Genomic DNA, 17905 nt, shown 5'->3' on the forward strand with positions numbered 1-17905 from the left:
TTTGAACTGCTAGGTTGGCAGGAGCTGGGACCAAACAGTAGGTTTGATTATTTGTTCATCAAGCTTAGCATTGTCTAGTCTCTCCTAGGTTCTGTAATAGACAAATGTTCTTTTTTACCGTTTACCATTTTAAACTGGAGGTGCTGGTCTGAAGCTGGGAATTTTGTATGTGTGCATTCTGAAGCATATGGAGAGCCATAGTCCCTCCCTGCTGGCAAGAATTAGAAACCTGTGCTGCTCCAAATCATTGCCCCCATCATTGGGGAAAGGTCCTAAGCTGGGGGGGGCAGAGCCTCTTCTTCACATTCAGAAGCTCCCACGTTCTGCCAGGCAATGTGAGAGGTACCACTGGCCTGATTTCGTTCAAGTCTGTCTCCTATTTTCTCCCATGTTCTAATCTAGCTCCAGGCTATTGGTTTCCCTATCTGAAACCCTGGAGAGCCTCGGCCAGCTGGATAGACCCACACCTTGTTATGTCCCTGTGCTTGAAGCAGCTTGGGCATGCCTTTTTTGAGCAGCGCCTCTCTTTCTCCTCCTCTGATCCTTTTCGTACGAAGGGAAGGAGCCAGAGCAGCTCTCCTCCCCGCGTTTCCCTCCCCTCCCTTCCCGGCTGTGAGTGCGCCGGGCCAGTAAACAACGCCGGCTCCTGCCTCCTCGCTTCGCCTCCCTCGCTCTCGGCGGCGGCGGCTGCTGCTGCTGCTGATTCCGGGAAGCCTGGATTCCTCCCCCTCCCCTCCCCAGAGCGCCGCCGGTCAGATGAAAGGCGAGCGGCATCGATCTGCCAGCGGGGGAGTCTCGCTGCGCTGCGCCGTCTGCAGCTGTCGGAGGAGGAGGAGACGGAGGAGAGGCGGCGGCGGCGGCGGCGGCGGCTCCACGTGGGAGGCCCGCGACTGCCGGCTGCGAGGGGCAGTCAGGCCGGAGCGGAGCCAGGCGGCCAAGAGGAGATCTGACCCCGGCGCGTAAAGGCGCACAGTCGTCGCCCCCTTCGCCATCAAGGCCTCTTGGGAAGGGGAGGAACGCAGCATCCATCCATCTTTCCATCCATGCGCCGCGCTGCCGCCCCTCTCCTTCCTCGTTGCGCTCCCGCTCCCCAAACTCAGCTATGTGATGGTGGTGCTAAGGGGTGGGGGCAGTCTTTGTTTCGTAAAAACGAAATTAAGCTTGGGGTGACTGGCTTGGTAAGCCTGGGGGTCTACACACAGGAGCAGAGTGCATAAGGAGCAAAGAGACTTGTGGCACCTGAAAGGTGACCAGACTTACTGTAGCAGAAGCCTTTATTGACTAGACTACCTTACTCTTGTTTCTTCTTGTTCTTTGTCCTGAAAGAAAGCCAGAATTATGGTGACAAAAGTCTTTATGGATTTCTTATCCTTCATAATAATAGTAATAACCAGTGCTTTCTTTTCTAGAAAAACAGGTGCCGGTACTCACCATGTAGTTGTTACACTTTTTAACAACAACAAAGAGGTGCTGATAGAGAGTACCCTTGAATACCCCCTTGCGGGGCGGGGGGAGCACTGGTAATAACTTTTGTTTTTATCTTGCCCTTCCTCCACAAGACGCTTCTGAAAGAAGCTTACATGGTCCTGCCCACCTGTTATATCTCCACAATAACCCTGTGAGGTAGGTTAGGCTAAAACAGGGTTTCCCAAACTTGGACTACAATTCCCACCATCCCTGACCGCTGACCCTGCTAGCTAGTGGTTATGGCATTTGTGGTCCAAGAACAGCTGGAGACCCAAGTTTGAGAAACAGTGGGCTAAAAGATTGTGACTGGCCCAATTTGAACCTCTGTATCGCAGGTCCACAAAAGCTTCTTCCACATCCCTGGGACTGTGCCTGACTGAACACATTGCATTTGGTATGCAAACAGTCCCAGTTCACTCCCTGGCATCTCCAGGCACGGTTAGGAATGTCCCCTCTCTGGAGAGCTAGAAGAACCAGTGGTCTGACTTCTGTGTTTTTGTGGGCAGAATCTCAGTGGTAGCGCATCTCCAAGTAGGACTGTGAGAGACTTCCTGCCTGAAACCCTAGAGGGCCACTGACAGTCAGTGCAAACAACACTGAGTTAGATGGACCAATGGTACGACTCTGTAAGGCAGCTTTCTATGTTCCTATGGGTAAGACCTTTTCTCTGCCTGATCTCCTGGGGAGCCATTGCCAGGAAGAGCAGATGGTACTGGGTCAGTTGGGTTGTTGGATAGCTCAATCGGTAAAGCATGAGCTCCATGTTGAACAAAAGATTCTTGCATTGCAGAGGGTTGGAATAGATGACCCTTGTGATCCCTTCCAGCTTTACAGTTCTATGAAATACCAATCCTGGTATAAAACAGGTTCCTTTTTCAAACATCAGAGAATGTGCTAATCACAAATTTCAGGGGTGTGGCTTACAGTAAGCCCTGCATGGAATAAAAACCTTTTAAAATAAAATAAAAATAAGAGCAATTGTATAAAATATTTTTGTGGGTTTATTGGTGATTTCACCCCAACCACCTTTGATGATGTTAGATTTCCTTTGATGGCTCTGAAGGTGATAATGCTGCTTGCTAGGGACTCCCAAAAGCTAATATCCTTTGATCATTCGTAGCCGATTTTTCGGATGTGCTGGAGATCACAGCTTCTAATTAAATCAATGACCATCGCTGCAGGCCCATGGAGTTTTGACTGTCTCATCTAGTCAGCAGAGAAGGAAATGGGTCTTTTACCACCACTGCGCAAGCTAACAACAGGCTTCTATGCTCACCAGGGCTGGGAAGCCTGAAGCCCCCCCATTGTTAGACTCCTAACTCCCACCAGTCCCAGCCTACAGGCCCAATGGTCAGAGGTGATGGGAGTTGTGGTCTGGTGAGAGCATCCCCATCTCTAGACCAAAGGCTCTTCTGAGCTAGGAGCATCATCCAGAAAGGAGGTTACCACTGTCTCTCTGTGTGATTGACTGCTCATTCTTTTATTAAGACTTGTGGGTTGTTAAAGGAATTTTTTGTGTGGTGCCTAAAACTAGATAAAGATGGCACCAGGCAAGTCTCCCTGGGAAGAGCATTTCATAAGCAGAGTGCTACCACTAAAAAGGCCTTTTCTCATGATGCCACACTCTACCTCTTGGGCTTCCAATACATGAGGTACAAGGGCAGCTGACTTAGGCTGCCTCATGGGCTGGCCGTCCTTGATACTGAGTCAGACCATCAGGCCATCTAGCTCAATGTCTACACTGACTGGCAGCAGGTCTGCAGTGTTTCAGGCAGAGGAACTTTCCTAGCCCTGCCTGGATATGTCCAGGATTAAACCTGGGACATTCTGGATGCAAGGCAGATGCCCTGCCCCTGAGCTACAGCCCTCCCTTTAAGACACAGGAACATAGGAAATAGTTTTATATTGAGTCACACAATTGGTCCATCTAGTTCAGTATTGTCTGCACTGACTGGCAGCTGCTCTGCAGGGTTTAAAGCCAGGAATCTTCCCCAGTCTTATCTGGAGATGCCAGAGATTGAACCAGGGACATTTTGTAGGCAAAGCAGGTTTTCTACCATTGAGCTATGGACCTATGGGCAATTTACAAGTTTACAGACTAAAATAATAAAATACAAAAAAATCCAACAACAACAACACCCATGAAAATAAAATAGAATAAAAATAGCTGCATAAGGTGTTCTTCCTTCGGGTGAGTGCTCCAGAAATATGGAGCCACTTCTGAAAAGCTATAGCGAGGGATGCCTTGTTCTGTTCAATGTGAACAATGTTGAATAAATAATATTAATGCTAATGTTTATCTATACCCATTTTGTTTGCATACTCTGTATATCCTGGGCTTGATATTTTTGGAATTGTTCTTTTTCTTTTTGCAGTGATGACATTCCATCAGTGAGTGATCGGTGTCGTTACAGGAAGAAAGGTAATTAAAGCGAGATCTTTGATCCTCTATTTTTTGTGCATTTTTGTGCAGCTCTTTGACATAAACACATTTATTTATCGGTTCTGAAAATTTGCTGCTCATGTTTAAGCAACAAAGAACAACCGCAGCAGTCTGCCAGCTGCCGTCCTGAACCCACTTACTCAGAAGCAAGCCGCAATGAGTCCAGTTGGGCTGACTCCTTAGTAAGGCTGCATACACACCAACCCATTTGTAGCACAAACATGTACTTTTCCTCAGTCTGGAATCATTTATCCTCAGCTACTATAAGTGCCACATAATACCCATTGTGCATTTGTGAGAACGCAATCATTTAGTGTGGCAGTATCTACCCTTTGGAACTCCTTGCCTATTGATATCATGCAGGCCCTCACACTGTATTATTTTTGGCGCCTGTGAAAAACATTCTTGTTTAAACACACCTGCCCAGATACTTCAAAAGCTGAGGTAAGTTAAATCTGATTTAGCTTTTGCATGTTTTAAAGTATGGATGTCATTTCCCCCTTGATTTCCTTGTTGTTTTTTACTAAACCACTTTGAGTTGTGTGTGTGTGTTTTTCAATCAAGCCGTGCATAAATTTTATGAAATAATTAAATAAATATAACATGCTGCTTCCAGTTTAGATCAGTTCTAGATCCTCTCGCCCACAGGGGTGGGTCTGGTTACTTGATAGGTTAGCCAAACCTCCCTGCACTTGACCCAGGTGGATGAAGAAGGAAGTGGTGATAATGATATGGCTTTGGCCCACCTTCAACTTCATTGGGCAGGTGTAGTATCCCCCCCCCTCGCCAAAATAATAATAATAATAATAATGCCAGAACCACCTACATCTGTTTCCAAATGGATACACTGCAGAGTAATGTGGGATCTGCAACGAGCTTTTATTTTGGGAATGAAACCAGTGTCTCAAAAAGCGCTTTTCAGGGGCAAAATATAGGCAATAGATCTAGGTGGTGTGTAGCCTATGCAGGAAAAAAAAAAGCAGTCTTCATTGATTCCGGAATCTATTGTGTGTACGCAGCCTAGGTATTTGATTGTGTTATGATTGTCATTGGATGAGAACATTTTAAAAGAAATGGAAGTCTCATTTTATTTCTGACTGAAGCAACTTTGGTGGCTGAGTCTCCATCCCAGCCTTTGCCAGCTTGGTGGCCTCCAGGTGTTTTGGATTGCAACTTCCATCAGCCGCAGTCCCTGTTTGGCTTCTCTAGCCAAAGTTAACGACGCTCCTCCGAGTTAACCAAGTGAGAGGTGAAAACGTAGGCGAGCTAAACGGCATAACAAAGCAGTTACTAATTTCAGGATGGAAATTGCTCTGAGCTGGGAGGGTGGAGGGTGGGAGCCGAAACCAGCATTTGTACCTGTTCCTTTTCATGCAGGAATCCGCCTTCTCAACTCTCTCGCTTCCTATATTATGCTTCATTTTATCGGAAGGCCTGCCTGACTTTTTTTGTCCTTTTCCTGGGCCACCATAATTTCTTACCCTGCAGCCAGCTTGCGGGAGGATACTTGGGAAGGCTCCTGAATTAAATCTGCATTTGTCCTCTGTGGCCGGGATCCAAGAACGCCGTATGCACAGAGCCTGGCCTTCCTTTGAAGTCTCCCCTGCAGCCGCTAGCTGTTTTTTAAGTTTTAACTTTAAAAATTTAAACTGAAAAGTGGGTTGTCCCTTCAGCATGTGGTGGAAACTTCAAAGGAGCCCCTAGCTGAGATATTTTCCTCTGTTGTTTTCGTTTGCAAGTCTTGGGAACGACCTAAAGAAAAGAAAGAAAAAGGGCAGCACATGCACACCCTGGTTCAGTCCCATACTAACTGCAGCAGTGATGTCTTTTTCACTTGTCTGTCTGAGCAGCCCCTTTATGGGGATTAAGTTCCTGCTGTTAGGTGTTGTCGCATAGCACCTTGCCCTGATTCTCTCAATTATTTGAGTGTGGTTCTGGTAAAAAAAAAAAACACAACACCATGAATTTCAAAACCATGTGCTGCATCACTTTTGGATTTGGATCGGGCAACCACATCTATTGTTGGGATGCAACAGAGTTACCTGTCCTCAGAGGAGGCTGCCTGTTGCTCCTTTGGATGAGTCTCAGATCTCACCTTTCCAAATCAAATCGTATACTAAGGATGGGGACTCACTCAGGAGCTCCAGGCTGATAGGCTCTTCTGAGGGTGGGTTGTTCTTACTCTTTCACCTCCAACTTTCACCTCCAACCTAAACTTCTTTTGTTTAAGGACATACCAGTGGTCAGAAGTTTGGAGAAACAGTTTTAAAGAACAGCTTTAAACAGCTGGCAGAAACAAATAAGGTATATAACTGCCTCTGTTCCTCAGATGAGAGGTAGGAGAGGATTATTACATAGTCTGGTGGGTGTGGGGCATGAGCCCATTAGTGCTTCCGAAATGGGAAGAGCATCTTACTTGAGTCTCCTTGGTGGTGATCCTTTGCATGTGAATTGTAATATTGTTGAGTGTGAGAGGGTTTATTTTTGAGTGGTTGGTAAATAGAAAAAAATTGCTTGAGGTAGGAAATGTATGCGGTGGTGTGAAATGAGTGGCAAGCAAGACTGTTAATAATGTGTGCTACTGCTCTCTGATTTTATTTATATGGGTATTGATTATGGATATGGATATTGTTTGTACATTCTGTTATGTAAATAATTTTAAGGTAAAGGTAAAGGGACCCCTGACCATTAGGCCCAGTCGTGGCCGACTCTAGGGTTGCGGCGCTCATCTCGCTTTATTGGCCGAGGGAGCCGGCGTACAGCTTCTGGGTCATGTGGCCAGCATGACTAAGCTGCTTCTGGCGAAACCAGAGCAGCGCACGGAAACGCCGTTTACTTGCCCGCTGGAGCGGTACCTATTTATCTACTTGCACTTTGACGTGCTTTTGAACTGCTAGGTTGGCAGGAGCAGGGACCGAGGAATGGGAACTCACCCTGTTGCAGGGATTCAAACCGCGACCTTCTGATCAGCAAGTCCTAGGCTCTGTGGTTTAACCCACAGCGTCACCCACATCCCATGATTTTTATTGTAACATAGATAGACAGACGGACACTTGCATACTACTTTGAGATCTTCTGATAGAAAACAGGCTATAATTTATTGCATTTACGTCCCTTCTTTCCTCCAAGGAGCTCAAGGAGATGCACATGATTTCCCCCTCTTTTCATTTTGTCCTCACATCAAGCCTGTGAGGGAGGTTTGGCAGAGAGACAGCCCAAGGTTAAACCCAGTGGGCTTCATGGCCTAGTGGTGATTTGAACCTTTGTTTCCCACATCCTAGTCTGACACTACGCCACACTGGAAATAATAATAATATTGGAGGGTGTTTGACTCTGGCCTGCTCCTCCTTCCCAATGTGAAAAACAAAAACAAATTCTGTTTGCTTCCTTCTTTGTTTGCACAGCAGGCCCAAGAGCCAGCGAGGCGGAGTGAGAGGCTGGCCTGCGTTGTCTTTCCTCTTCACCTTTTGGCATGCCCTGAATGCCCTCTGCCCATATCACAGATGCCCCCAGACATCTGAGGCTGGCTCTGGAGGCCTCTCTCCCTCACGCCCCAGTGCAAGGTCTGAGCACCTCACTGGCCCCCAAAGAGCAGACCCTAGCAGATAACCTTGCACCTGAAGATCGCAAAACCAGCCATCCGTCTGCTTGAGTGTGATGCTCCCTGATGGCTGATGCATGCAGGCTGCATTTTTATACCCTCCTCCTCCCTTCTCCTCCCTCTTCCCCAACTCGATGAAGTGCAGACTTTGGGTGTTTTGCTGCCAAGGGGGGGGGGGGCGAGAGAAGGGAAAGGAATGAAATATTTACAACTCTTCTCTCCCTCGCTTGTTGCCCTGAAGCATTTTGGAAGGGGAAAGAAAGAGCAACATGGAAATGGCTCCTATGGTATAAATATGCTGGTTTGTTTACTCTGCCAGCCACGGCTGCTGCCGCTGCAGCCACTACTCAACCTTGGGTTGTTTGGATTTTTTGCAAGTCAGTTTGCCAAGAGATGGCTACCATGGATTTCCTCATGGGAAGCTATATGCAGGTTGATGGAGGAGGTGTGATCACCTTTGTGAGGGAAGCAGGTCCAATTGTGTGCCAGTGGCAGTTGTGCAGTTAAAGGCAGATACAACGATATGTGTGTGTAGGAATGAGAGACATATGGGGACTATGTTTTCTGTGGACAGGACCATACAGCTGACCGTTTTCTGCATTACCTGTTTATGCATCTTGTCTGGCTGCACCTGCCCACCCCCACCCCCGCCGTGATGGTTAGGGATATAAGGAAGCATCATTTTCCATCCTACGCTCTAGTCATGACATTCAGCACCGTTTCTGTTCTACTGCAGTTTGTCTTCCACCAAAAAACCCCCACATTATTTGTCTCTGTGTCTGCCATGGCAGAATTTTACATTATTACATAAATTGTGTTGTTAAGTTGTTTCACCCCATTCATAGCCATACGAAGAAATATAATGCCAAAGGGAGGAAAGCGTAATCAATTACCATATTTTTTGCTCTATAAGACTCACTTTTTCCTTCCTAAAAAGTAAGGGGAAATGTGTGTGCGTCTTATGGAGCGAATGTAGGCTGTGCAGCTATCCCAGAAGCCAGAACAGCAAGAGGGATTGCTGCTTTCGCTGCACAGCGATCCCTCTTGCTGTTCTGGCTTCTGAGATCCAGAATATTTTTTTTCTTGTTTTCCTCCTCCAAAAACTAGGTGCATCTTATGGTCTGGTGCGTCTTATAGAGCGAAAAATACGGTACATATCCTTTGAGGAATGAAAGCAACAACAGTAGCAAATGCTGACCGCATTCACCAGATTTGTTTCCATTTTGGATGTGGGACGAATGAGCGAATATTGGCGATTTCCACTCCTGTTTCTCTCTTTGTCAGAATTCTGCAACACCTCTGGTAATGGTGAAAGATATTTGGGTGGGTCAGTGTAATATCTGTGAATGTTCCATTCACACATGCAAGTTACAGTTCGTTGCTGCAATTGTCAAGAGGAAAACATGTATGTGTGAAATTGCCCAGTGGTCTTGAAGTTAATAGTTGGAGATTTTATTTCATTTTATTTTTTAAAAGGCATTTCACATTCCCGGGGAGATGTCGTTGCGGGCTGGGAGCAAGCCCTCCCCATCCACGCAGGGCAGGATCACCCCTGTGCCATTGAATGGTCCTCAGCCACGTCACCTTTGGCCGTCCAATTCGGACGGTCCGGGGGCGTGGAACGGGTTATTTAAACTGCCCGCAGCCAAGGATTTGTCCCTGTTTTTCTCCCTGCTCGGCCAGTTCTCCCGCCCTCCCTTAGGTTAGGCTTTTTTATTTCTTGACCTTGCTATGGACCTCGGTTGGTCGCCTTGGTTGTCCAAAGTGCCTGATAGAAATTTTTCCACTTGGCAAATTGGCACCAGCCATTTGGTTTTTTCACCTACCTCGTAGCAAATCGTCACAACTTTGTAAGGTTTGGCGGTTAGGCATTGGAGTCTTAGGTTGAAGGGGAGGGGAGGCAGTGGCCATCACCTACCCCTCCTAATTCAAGGGTATTCCGTTAAAGGAATCTGGGGGGCGTGGTCTCCATCCGAAGCCCCAGATGGGGGGCTAGGGCCATGGCACAACCCCTAGCGGTGACCCTGGGGGAGTCCCTACTGGTGGTTAACCCTTCCAAGACTCCTGCAGGAGTCAGATATAGTTGTGTAGTTTCCAGTGCCTAAGCCAATGCCACGCACATTCTGTAACCAATAAAATTGTGGCCTTTTTCACCCATTAACAAAAAATACTATTTCATGTGTCTTTATTCCACTCCCCGGAAGGGTTTGAGGCCTTGCCATGCAAAGCAGGGTTTTTCACCAAACCTGGTAGAGAGTGACTTGCTGATTTCTATTGCTTCCTGTGGCTCAGTGACTTCCTTGCATTGTGGGGCTCTTCCAGACATCCATTTTATGGTGCACTCATTATGATCTATGCTAAAGATGGTATTATTATTTATTAAATTTATATACCATCCTTCATCAAGAGACCACAGAATGGTTTACATGCAGTCCTGCTTTCAGTACTGTTTCGTGCCTGCAAAAGTTTTGGGGCATCCATACTGCTTTGTTTCTAATCAGTGCACATCCTGTAACTTCCTGCTGAAATTTTGGTAAATTTTCATACCGCAAACATCCCGAGGGAGAGAGGGCTGTCCCACTTTTGTTCTATGATAGTGCAAGAGTGCCCTTCCAGATGACAATAATTTGATAACATTTGGAAAGCATTGCTGAATGACTAAGAAAGTTGAATGATCTGTGGATTGTCCAGTAATGATCCATCACTAATGCACCATTATTGAACCAATGACATGTTGAAGAATACATCACCAACACCCCAAAACAAACTGGAGGGGACCTTGAAGGCTTTGCTAATAGGTCAAGGTTGGGAAATAGATGCCCTGTAGTTCTGGCTACTGCATGCTTCTTCCATAGGAGGTCCAGCAAATGGTTCTCATTTGTGCAGTGGAACTACAGTTCCCATGATTCTTTGGGTGAAGCTTGACTATTTCAAGTGGTCTGATACTGCTTTAAGTGTATAGTGCAGATGCAAGTCCTATTCAGAGTAAACCCACTGAAACGAATGAACCTAAAATGGTCGTGTTAATTCATTTCAATGGGTCTACGCTGGGTAGAAGTAGCACTGGATACAGCCCAGATAGACCCCACTTCCTTGTCCCTGCACTGCTGTGTTTTGTTCTGAACAAAGGCTGGATATACATTAATTAAAACTGCTAAAGGCAATGATTACAGAAGGAGGAGGGACAGATTTGGGGAAATAAGGAATTCCAAACCAGCAACTCCAAAGCTCACGGAAGTACAATATTTATGTCCTGAGCTGTGAGCTTAGCCAAGTTTTCTCCCAAGGAGCATTGGTAACTGAATCTGGGCTGCGTGGGACCCGGAGACACATTGTTCTGATTGAATAATTAATGCAGAGTTAATTGAGGCTTTTACGAGTGGAGGGGCGGGTGGCAGAACTCAGCCTGCATGGATGTGCAGCATCCCAGGGGAAGCTTGCTTTTCAGTTCTCCAGAGAAATCCTCTGCAGCTTTTCACTCCCCTTTCTGATTACTATTAGTATTATTTCAGATTTCTGTCCCATCTTTCCTCTCAAAGGACCCCAGGTCAGCAAAACAACAAAGTGGCAAAACAATAACATAAGAACATGAAGACGATCCTGCTGAATCAGGGCATAGCCCATCTTGTCTGGCATCCTGTTCTCACAGAGGACCAACAGATGCCTCTGGGAAACCACCAAGCAGCATCTGAGCACAAGAGCCCTCTCCCCTCTGATGGTTTCCAGCAAGTGGTATTCAGAAGCTTTACTGCCTGAGTGTGGAGGCAGAGCATAACCATCATGGCTAGTAGCTATCAATAGCATTATCCCCCATGCATTTGTCCAGTCCTTTTTTAAAGCCATCCGCATTGGTGGCCATCATTGCTTCCTGTGGCAGTGAGTTCCATAGTTTAACTGTGCACTGTGTGAAGAAGTACTTCCTTTTATCTGCCCTGAATCTTCCAGCATTCAGTTTCATTGGATACATACGAGTTCTAGTTTTATGAGAGAGGGAGAAAATATTTTCTTTATCCACTTTCTCCATGCGTTTTCTCTATAGACTCAAAAGTCCTAAGTGCTGTAAACTTTCTTCATAGTGGAACAATACAGTAAAAAATAAAATAAAGTCATATTTAAAACTCTTAAAAACAGTTTAGAACATTTAAAAACCTAGGGCTGTATCCAATGCCAGTACTACTCATTGAAACTCATAAGCACGGCTAACTAGGTTCATTAATTTTAGTGGGTCTACTCTATAAGTAGATACAAACTTGGTTGGATACAAATCTCTAGCGACTGGCCGAATTCAGCATAATGTCGAAAACCCATAAAAAAACTCAAAACATTTTGAAACAGTCACATAACATCACCCTGACAGCTTATAATTTCAGAGCTGCCACCAGTCAAGCTTGCAAAAATATATCATTTGCCCAACAATAAGTGCTGGAAATGTAAAGAAAACGAAGGTACATTCTTTCATCTTTGGTGGACGTGTCCAAGGATTAAGGCTTTCTGGGAAATGATATATAATGAAATGAAAAAGGTATTTAAGTATACCTTCCTGAAGAAACCAGAGGCCTTTCTCCTTGGCATGGTCGGCCAAATGGTCCCAAAAAAGGATAGAACTTTCTTTATGTACGCTACAACAGCAGCAAGAATACTCATCGCAAAATACTGGAAGACACAAGATTTACCCACCCTGGAAGAATGGCAGATGAAAGTAATGGACTACATGGAATTGGCGGAAATGACTGGCAGAATCCGAGACCAGGGAGAAGAGTTGGTGGAAGAAGATTGGAAAAAATTTAAAGACTATTTGCAGAAATATTGTAAAATTAATGAAAGTTAAAATGATGTTGGATTGAAACGAAGTGGTTTTAGCAATAAGGTTAGAATGAACTTGCAAAAATAGATTGATAACAGATGAAAATATAAAGTTACAATGTGTCAAGACATTGGATTAAGATTAAAACAAAGAGGGAAAGGATTTGCTGGACTAAATATGTGAATTGGAATACAGAAAAGGGAGGTGTGAGGGGGTCAGAGAAATAAGTAAATGAAGTATAAGTTATGAAAAGATGGATTTGTTTTTAATTGTTTGATTTTTCTTTTTTTGTATTGTGTAACTCTTTTTTTTGTACCTCTGTATTTTTGTATTTTCTTTTATTCTCTTTTTACTCTTTTTGACATTTATTTTGTAACCCATTTATTCCTCTAAAACCTTAATAAATATACTTTTAAAAAATAATAATAATTTCAGAGCTGCTAGGATTAGCACATTTTAGCCATTGCATGCCTAGGTGAAAAGGGATGCTGTTACCATATTTTTCCGTCTTTAAGACGCCCCCATGTATAAGATGCCCCCTATTTTGGGGGACTCCGATTTAAGAAAATGGGGGAGATGTTTCTGTGTATAAGACGCCCCCCAAATTTTGACATTTTAAAGGAAAAAAACCTAGTCTTATACATGGAAAAATACAGTAAATTCCTCTGATTATTATAAGGGGGAGACACATACCTTGTTCGGAAGACAAGGAGCCACCAGTAAGAAGGCCCTGTCATGGATCAGTCCCAAAGGGGTATTACTACTAACAAGCAGCAATAAAGCTAATGCTATTAAGGCTGCATTGACATAAGTATAGTGTCTCGATCAAGAGAAGTCATAGCCCATCTGCCTTGGTCAAATATCTAAAGGGCTGTCACATGGAAAGATGAAGCAAACTTGTTTTCTCCTGCTCTGGAGCTAGGATCTGAACCAATGGCATCAAGTTACAAGAAAGGAGATTCCGATTAAACATCAAAAAATGCTTTCTGACAGTAGGAGCCTGTTTGACAGTGGAATGGTCTCCCACAAGTGTGGTAGACTCTCCTGCCCTGGAAGTTTTTAAGCAGAGGTTGGATGGCCATTTGTCATGTACTATCTTTTAAAGATTATTGCATTGCACTGGGTTGGACTAGATGACCCTCAGTATCCCTTCCAACTCTACAATTCTATGATTCTGTTATCTCATGGGCTGTAATTAGTCAGTGCTCCAGAGACCTCCAATGAATCTGAACTAATTTGTGGCACAATGTTTGGCAATGGATCTGAGTGATTTTGCTGTTAAGAGTTGAGCATAGATGTGCTGGGAGGGTATTTTGCCAGGGAGCAGATATCTATATCTATCCTGCCTTCCCACATTCAGCTTTTCCTTCATTCTGGGTTGTTGTTTGCAATACATTTTCCACATTTACTAGGTCAGTGGTGGGCAGGGCCAAAGGCAAAAATGGCCAAGGAGATTCATGTAAATATTACCTTTGTTCAGGAGACTAGTTTCTGCACAGACAGAGATGTACGTGTGTGTGTGTGTGTGTGTGTGTGTGTGTGTGTGTGTAAGCTAGCCAAGGTAAAATACACATTAATTGCTCTGCCCAGTTTTGTATCTGGCCTCGCCCACCACCAGCATGTGGCCCCTGGAAGGTTTCCCAGAAGCAAATGTGGCCCTTGGGCTCATAAAGCCCCCCCACCCACCCAGCACTTGAACCTTAAAGTGTCTCCCTTTCTGCTTCCCCTAACAAATGCACGGTATGGCATCCACATATAAACCCCTTCCTGGAGATGATTCCCTCCCTGCTTCCCCAATCGGTGGGGGGGGGGGCTTCTGTTGCTCCTCTTCTTTTCCTTGCATCATTAATGTCTTAGTGGTCATGTTGATAAATCATCGACTGCTGCTTGGGGGAAAAATAAAAATAGTCAAGCTTGATAAACAGAGCAGAGACATTGGGGGGGGGGGAGTTGAGATGTGCTTACACATATGGTGGAGGGGGGGGCCATCCTTCCTTCCCTCCACCACAAATTTATCCTGGAGCGCATGATTAGGGAGGTCACTTCATTGCTGGTGCTTCAGAGAGCCACTCAAGGAGTGTTGACCCCCACAATCAGGGCTGGCCTCTCTCTTCCCTCCCCCGCCACCCCCACCCCACTTTCCCCGCTGTTGCTGCTGCTGCCGCCACCACTTTCAGTTTCCTAATTAAGGGCTTTTGTGCATAGTGGCCTCTCCCCCCCCCCCCCCCGCCGGGCTTTCAGCTGCCAGTCATTTTCCACTGTGAAGCATCACCGGGTTCGCCGGGTGGGGGCAGCTAATGTATTCATTTAGACAGGAGGCTCCAGGTTTTGTTTTTTGTTTTTTTGTAGCTCTGGATGTAATGGGGATTATGGAGGAGAGGGGGGCCCTTTCCCCTAGCTTTCTTTTCAGGACCCTCTTGGCTGACAAGCAGACCTCCCCCCCCCCCCCGCCCAACCCCCAATTGTTTTCCCTGGCCTTTCAGGAAAGTGGGGAGGAATATTTTTCAAGCAAGGACTTTCCTGGCTGGATCTCAGCCAAGGTCTGGTTGATGGTCCTGTGTTTGGGCCTGAATAGCAGGCAACAGATGCCTCTGAAAGGGGCCAGCAGGACCTCTGACCAACCAAACAGAATGCAGCCCACCACCGCCGGGACTCGGTAAACCTCCCCGATTTTGCAGTCTTAACCACACAGGCAACAGAACCAGCAGGAGGGTTGTCGGACACAATGCAGCTACAATTCATAGGTTGGTGGGCTGCGTTCAGCAAGTAGTGCTGGCCTGTTAGGGACACAGGGAGTTGCTTTCTCTTGAGTCAGAATCAATGGTCCATCTAACTCTGTGTTGTCTACTCTAACCGGCAGGGGCTGTCCAGGGTTCTTGGGCAGGGGGCATTGCCTGGGATTGAATGTGGTGCCTTCTGAATGCAAAGCAGATGCTCTGCCACTGAGCTGTGGCCCTTCCCATAAAGCATAAGAAGCTGCCTTATACATAGTCAGACCATTGGTCTATCTCGCTCAGTACTGCTTACACTGACCGGCAGGATTTTAGACCAATATCTCTTCAGCCCTACCTGGATATGCCAGGAATTGAACCAAGGACCTTCTGCATGCAAAGCTAAAACCTGACCACTGAGCAATGACCTTTCCCCTGCCCTTGAAACTTGACACTGGCTTCCTCTGGACAACCCCTTCATCACTAAGGTAAAGGTAAAGGGACCCCTGACCATTAGGTCCAGTCGTTGCCGACTCTGGGGTTGCGGCGCTCATCTCGCTTTATTGGCCGAGGGAGCTGGCGTACAGCTTCTGGGTCATGTGGCCAGCATGACTAAGCTGCTTCTGGCGAACCAGAGCAGCACACGGAAACGCCGTTTACCTTCCCGCCGGAGCGGTACCTATTTATCTACTTGCGCTTTTTGGGGTGCTTTCGAACTGCTAGGTTGGCAGGAGCAGGGACCGAGCAACGGGAGCTCACCCCGTCGCGGGGATTTGAACCGCCGACCTTCTGATCGGCAAGCCCTAGGCTCTGTGGTTTAACCCACAGCGCCACCCGCGTCCCTCTTCATCACTAATGGCTCTTCATCACTAATGACTCTTCATCACTAATGACTGCTTATTTATTTAGAGAATTTTTCATCCTGCTGTTGAGCCAAATAAGGCTCTCAGAGTGGCTTACACATCATTTAAATAAAAAAGGGGGCAGTCCCTGCTCTCAGGCTTACAGTCTAAAAAGATGCAACTCAAAAGGAACATGGATTGAGAGGGAGGAGGAAATAAACACACTTAGGTTCAAGTTCTTAGTAAATGGCAATGAACAGTAGTTGAAGAAACAGGTGTCTATCTCCCATTCAATCTGTGTGGTTCTTAAACAGCAACAAGCAGGGGAATCAATAAATTTAGGTCACCCTTTGGATGGGAGTCCAAAACATCTGGAGGTCACCTATCTGGAAATGACTAGTCTAGGCAACCAGGTTCAAGCCATGCTATTCCCTGGACATAGTCACTTGCCAATAACAATGGAGGAAAGCTATCAAGGCAAAGGTGATGTACCTGTGCATACACTGGCCATATTTGGATGTGACACTAAACCATCGTTTTGTCCTATAGTGGCTGAACGGTAGAGATGTGGGATAAATTTGATTCAGTTCACATTACATTTTAAATTTGTATCCCACCATTCTACATTGCTGTACATGCCATCGAAATGACAAAATGAGAAAGATGCAAATGAGGCATTGTGGAAAACATGACTACTAAAATAAAGAAACCAGTCTAAGTCATACTCTGTAATCCATTTGAAAAATAAATATCACAAGATAAAATCAACTCTCAAAATCAGCAAATAATAAATAAACAGTAAATCATTCACAATATACAACAAATCATTACTAGGCTATAATCAATTGAAATAAGAACAAAGTCACAATACATAAAACACCACAGACTGTAAAAAAAGAAGATAAACTGAGCTGCAAAGTCACATAACTTATAAAATTATAAATGCACAAAATAGTGGGTCTCCCTGCATTTAAATAATGCCCCTCTGTTCACACTTTCTGAAACAATATGAGAAACAACAGCCATCCTTGGAAATTCTGTTTTCCACATTGTGCAACACAATTCCCTAGCCAAGTAATATGTGTACAAAACTGTATATTCTAGGGTGAAGTATTCATATGAATGCACATATTAGTGACAATAACTTACAGAAATGAAGACTTGAGGGCCAGGCTAGATGTAGTGCTATTTCACGCAATTAGCAATGACATTAATGGCTTTTAAAATTGTAAACTGCTAGCGCATAGAATCCTGATCTGCATCAGCACCATAGCTGTCACCTATTCCCTTTTTTAAAGGGAAATTCCCTTATTCCGAATAGGGTTCCTCGCAAGAAAAGGGGAAAGTTGGCAGCTGTGATCAGGACCCCTACACTGCAGGGGCAGGGTGGAGACTTGCAGGTTTGTTGAGCAAGAGCTCCAAATCGTCTGTAATTGTGCAACCTGAATTTGCTGGTATATGACTGCATCCCACCCAAAAATAACAACAGTCTGGAAGTGCCCGACATTATCTGAGTCAAGACCTGTTTATCTGAAACTGCCATTAAAGGTCATACACCAGGCAACCTGCATATCAGACAACATATCTGCTGCGGGGGTGGTTCACACCTTCAGTGGTGAGTCATCCAAGTGGGGGCTTAGCCCAGTGGTGGAGCACCTGCTTTGCATGAAAAGGTCCCAGGTTTAACCCCCAGCATCTCCTGGAAGGACTGGGGGAGACCCCTGTCTAAAACCCTAGAGAGCCACCTCCAGTCCGTGGAGACAGTATTGAGTTAGATGGACCAGTTGTCTGACTCGGTATGGCAGCTTCCTAGGAAAGGCCAAAGCTCAGTGGTAGAGCCTCTTCTTTGCTTGCTCATTTAGCTCAGAGTTATCTATACCGACTGGCAGAGGACATTCCTAGCTGTAACTGGATATACTAGGGATTGAACCAGGGGCCTTCAGCATACAAAACGGGTGATCTTCCCCTAAGCTGCAGCCCTTACCTGAATAGGAATATAGGAAAGTGCCTTACACTCATCCAGGGTTTCAGACACGA

At 45.6% G+C, this 17905-nt stretch overlaps 1 protein-coding gene across 2 annotated transcripts in view; it reads left to right on the top strand.

The window, feature by feature from the left end:
- Positions 1-17905, top strand: part of SAMD11 (sterile alpha motif domain containing 11) — a 340371-nt gene that overhangs the window by 74461 nt on the left and 248005 nt on the right. For both annotated transcript variants that reach the window (XM_081870871.1, XM_081870873.1), the window contains exon 3: positions 3843-3889. The gene's annotated coding sequence lies outside the window, so the exon portion shown is untranslated. The remainder of the gene's footprint in view (positions 1-3842; positions 3890-17905) is intronic.

This window comes from Podarcis erhardii, assembly GCF_964252035.2.
Source record: "Podarcis erhardii genome assembly, chromosome: 7".
Lineage (NCBI taxonomy): Eukaryota > Metazoa > Chordata > Lepidosauria > Squamata > Lacertidae > Podarcis > Podarcis erhardii.